Below are 5,299 nucleotides of genomic sequence, written 5' to 3' on the forward strand. Positions count from 1 at the left end.
AAGCGAAACTGTTTTTCTAATATATATATATATTTTATACATAGTATACATAGGTATATGGGCAATTCTCCTGAAAACTTGAACGTGCACATTCCCTTTACAACATCCACAGTAAATAGCTTTCTTTATTTCAAATCATAGTTGAGATGAGCTAAGCTGAGTGTGAAAAGGTTGCCGAACCTGAACTAGGCAGAAAATATCCAATAAAATGATAAACTGAAACAATGGGGGGATTTTTTGGTTAAAAAATCAGTATTTTTATAGGTATGAAAACGTTACATTCACTAGAGACAGTTTTCATCCTAAGATTTCTCTAGGAATTATCTGCATCTCATTTTCGGAATTAAGGGTAAATACTGATCTTAAACAGAACTTTCATGATAACTGATAAATATATGCTTATAACGGCCCATTTCCTCATACAATGACATAACATTTGGTCTTAAACGCCACATGTCTCGTCCGTAAAAAGGAAAAAAATAGTAACCCTATCTTCAGTTTTGTCGATAGTTTAAAAAGTGTAATTTTTCACTGTAGAACTAGAAATACGATCACTTTAGTTATTCCATCAACGAAGAACAAAATTACTTTACCGATTACGAATTTTTTGCAATAAATAGCCGCGTCTGTGACTTTTTGTTACGTTGCAACGATTAATATCTGCGTGTTTACTTCTGCCCGAAGTGGTTCAAAATTTTAGTGCGGTGTTTTTATGTCAAATGTATTGATTTCCAATCAACTTGGCTTTTATCTATTCCCCGGCAAGACAACGGTGTCTATAGAAAGGGAATAGGAATGACTTCGTCACGCAATTTTAGCGGTGTAACGATTAAGATGTAAATAATGATTAAGACTTGAATTGCTTTAAAATTTGCTTTCTTTGTTATATGACTGCATAACGTGTGATTGATTAGTGAAATCTAAAATTCCCTAAAGGAAATGGATGAGTTTGGATCCATGCCAAAATGAGGAGTGTTAGTTTTCTTAGTGTTTGTTCTTTCGAAATATAAATTGGACAAATTGTTTGATTTCGTCATCTTAACGATTTAGACTTGGTCTTTGTGCTTTATCTTTATAGAATGCGTAGCTACTTTAAGAATGATATTTTACGACTTTCATGCGTTGGTGCCACCGATTTCTAGTTTTTAGGTTGGCAATTGGGGGCAATTGAAGTTGACAACATGTTATCGTTGCCTGAAGCATTACAAACAAGGACAAGGCTGCTTGGCTCGGTGTTTCAAATATTTAAGATCGAACATCAATAACTTAACTTTGCAGATAGACTCTGTCAAGGGAATACAAAGTAGGCATTGCAAGACGAGGTGTAAGCACCGGGAACGAGGTGAAGAGGGTGATGCAAACGATGTGACGTCGTACGAGGTTTTCCATGTCAATTTTAGTTTCAGTTGAAAATGAACAGAGAAAGATTGACGTCGTTTCACCTGATCGACGAGGTAACTCCAAGGAGTAAAGAAAGAAAGGAGTAGCCGAACCCAATTAATTATATGCGTGATTAGTTTGGTAAATTTCACCACTTGAAGAGGATAAATTTACCAGACAACGAAAGCAGATGTGCACATTGAGTTTGTATGAGTCATGATTCCTTTTTTATCTGCATGCATGAAATGTTGTTTGTGGTTAAACTCACCTGGAGGACTTCTAACTTCAGACATCCTATCTTGATGATTGAGAAAGAAAGAATGAGAGACCGATGGAAAAAAATGTTAAGAAGGGAATGTTATGGAGACCTAATCTATAAGTAGATCTTAGTCTCAAATTAATTGAAAAGAGGCCAATTCTATGATGTCTTGCTTTGAATAAAAGTAAATGCAATGTGTGCTTTGCTTTTATTTTTCATTTTCGTTTTGACAAACAGTTTTCACTAACTTTCCTCGTTTCCCTTTCTTGTTATCATCACTGAAATTATGTAGATCTACTAGTGCCAAGCATGCTGTCAATAATGTGCCCGTGTGCACACATGCGCATTTCAAGCGATGAAAGCGATTGTACATCGGCCAGAATTTCTCCTGGTATCTCCTCGCTTCGTGCCGTTCTTGGTACGGCTGGTAACGTCCGTCTTTTCCTTTGTTTCTATTTTGAATTTTGATTGCCCCGCCCGTGCTGCTTCGCTTTGTCCACAGTGTAGCTTTAAACCCTTTGTTTTCATCAAAAGTTAATATTGACTTTAACAAGAGAAAAGTAAGTTTATACACTGGTCTTTGCAGTTATACAGACTAAATTATTTTGACCAAAGATTTGGTAACAAGTGTTGTCCCAATAATATTTAGGACATAGTAAGACTAGCAAGACCACATAAGTGAAAAATGACATCGTTTTATATTCACTTTATTCATATACATTCTAAAACAAAAATTTGTGACTACTTTTTCTGTTGCAAATTATTTAAATAAATGAATACAAAAAATTATTGCAGCAGAATCTTATTTTCAATCGAGTATAGCACAGGTTAATCTCTTTTATTTCAGTTACACAACTGTTTGGGACTTTATTTTTTCATCTACCTCTCCCGCTCCCACATTCTCTTTCTAACTATACAGTGCGTGCTCTGCACTAGAGATCTCTGAATGCATTGCTTTCAAGTACCGATATTCCGAAAAGAAATACCCAGAGTTTATTACAATAAAATTTAAGACTGAGCCAACTAAGAAATACCAGAACCGATTCAAGAAAACAAAGGGTGACATCTATGTGCAATCGTAAAGAGCTGAAGGCGTTTGGCTGGGAAAAGAAGGTGGCAAATCACAAGGCAAAGACCGACGAACAAGATAAGAAATGTAGGAAAAACAAGAAGGAAAAACCTCACATTGGCTACCACTACCACTAGCAAACTTACAAAACGTAATTTTGCTGGGCTAGTGATACTAAAGAAAGCAATGGAAACCCTACGCAAAAGAGGTAACAGCATCTTGGTCAAGTCAGAAGGAAAGGGCAGACAATGCTAAGCTAGAAGAAGGTACCATTCTATAAAGGAAAAGGGTGAAGACGCAGAGAAGATGAAAAAGAGGTCCAATATATTCGATGAAGTGTCATACAGACACCCACATCCTGCAAACAAGCTGTCCACAGAGTTGTGAAAGTCTTTCCAAAAGAAAAATCAGCTCGAAAGCAAACTTTGCAAGATGTACTTCAGAAAACTCTTTCCCAACACAGCAGCAAAAGGACATATTGAAATTTCTCATCCTTGCTGAGTGCAGTTGGACTTCGAAAAGGAGCTAGTAAACATTTCATTCACTTGTGTCATGCTCAATGGCAATGTTGCGTGTTCTTGAAATCATAAAAAGCTGTTAGAGAAGTAGAGGTCCATACTGTGATGAATTTGATTCAATCTTCCTGTTCGGGCTACGGACAAGGAACTATTCTTCCAGAGTGTGCCAAATGTAATGCTACAAAACTCACAAAACCGTTGTGGTCTCTAATAATCTTCAACATGAACACCATGCTGTGGAAACATTTTGGGAAATGAACATCACAGAAAGATATAACACTATTTGCTGCCATGAATAACGATTTATTTTGACAATGTTAGTAGCGATCAAGGAGATGTGAATACTTTGTTTGATATTCTGCTACTGTTGCTTCGGTGTTTGCTTCTCCTGCTGCTGCTGGTGCTGCTGGTGCTGCTGCTGCTGGTGCTGGTGGTGGTGCTGCTGCTGCTGCTTCTGCTACTGCAGCTCCTCCTCCTCCTACTCCTACTACTACTACTACTACTACTACTACTACTACTACTACTACTACTACTACTACTACTACTACTACTACTACTACTACTACTACTACTTCTACTACTTCCTGCTACTGCGGTTGCTTTTACTATTGGGAAAATCAATTTCAGTTCAGTTTGGATTTCATGTTTCACTGTGTAATTGCCAGAAGATTTTTGTCTCGTAAATTGTAAGTTTCTATAACATTGTGCTCAATGAGTCAATACGTTTAGGTCTTTTTCTTTTAAAAGAATAACAGATAGCATCAAAGAAGTATTTTAATACATGTTTTAGTTATCAGTAGGTGTGCATATTATTTTTAAGAAACAAATTGTCCTTTTCCTGCACATTTCTGTTTTATCTTTTGTACTGAAACGTTTAAGACTACTACATTTAGCTATTGTTGCAGCCAAAATTCTTATCGATTTTGTTCATATTTGTGGAAACTATAGCATTGAATTACCTGTTTTATAGCAATTCTTTTTAAAGTTCTACTTTTATTAGTATTTTTGTAAATAAAAGTCTAGTATTCTTTTTGAAAAATAATTTTGCCCGATAACGTTAAAGACACTAAGATAAGCATTTTCTTCTCTAAGAAATGTTTTGAAATTTGTGTGAACATGTTTTGAAATTTGTGTGAACAAACAATGAATATAAAAGACATTGTGCTTCCCCAATCAGTTTTTCTTTCCCTCTTTTATAACAGATAGTGTCAATTGCCACCGAGTGAAGCGCTGACAATTGACAAAAAATGACTTTTTGACACTACCATTATAATATTGGGAGACCATCATAGCAGCGCACTTTCGAGAAAAAAACTATCAAAGCTGCGCACTTTTTGATGATATCGATACAATTAGATTCTGTTTACCAAAACCAATACCATCCAACACTTTAAGTAGCCTTAGTACTTTACAGGATTTGGAACCAGCATAATATATCAATTGGATTTGTATTGGATGAAATAGCTTTTCAGATATTAAAACATATCTACAGGACAGGGACGATCCTTACAGTGTTGGGGCAGCCATATCTTGCTTAATTAGGATAAAAATAGAAGTAGTGAGACATGCCCATATGCGAAATATTTGTTTGTTACTCATTCTCCCTTCATTTTCTTGGTAGTTTCTTTCTATTTGACCTCTGTGTTTTAGTTTCAGCACAGAAATGGTTTGAAAGTCTCTTAACGTCTCTCGAAAGATTAATATTATATATGGATGGGGGCTGTACAGAGTAACTATGTCAAGGGGACTGTAACTGTTGGATGGAGTCGGCAATCTAATTGCATTGGCATCGTCATAAAGTGCACGGCTTTGATAGTTTCCCTTTATATTTTATGTTTTGGCCGGTATTGTTGTGTCCTGTAACGTTTAAGACCATAGCGCACAAGTCTAAACTTTACTTCCATTTCCAAAGAAACCAAACAGCTTTAGCTTCAGCCTTGTAGTTTTTAAAACTAGACATGTCAAAGGTATACTGAGTACATTTTCAAGCTAATTAGTTGAATTCTAAAATTTGATGCCCGTGTTACGAAAATTTCATGTTTTTTTTAGGAGAATTACCCTATATATATATAT

The 5,299-nt window shown here is 35.8% G+C and overlaps 1 protein-coding gene across 1 annotated transcript in view; it reads left to right on the plus strand.

Moving 5' to 3' along the window:
• The window catches only part of LOC101853361 (SCO-spondin), a gene marked incomplete at both ends in the record, with an annotated part of 39,730 nt that overhangs the window by 5,635 nt on the left and 28,796 nt on the right, over nucleotides 1–5,299 (plus strand).

The sequence above is a fragment of the Aplysia californica genome, unplaced genomic scaffold, assembly GCF_000002075.1.
Source record: "Aplysia californica isolate F4 #8 unplaced genomic scaffold, AplCal3.0 scaffold01082, whole genome shotgun sequence".
In the NCBI taxonomy this organism is placed as follows: Eukaryota; Metazoa; Mollusca; class Gastropoda; order Aplysiida; family Aplysiidae; genus Aplysia; species Aplysia californica.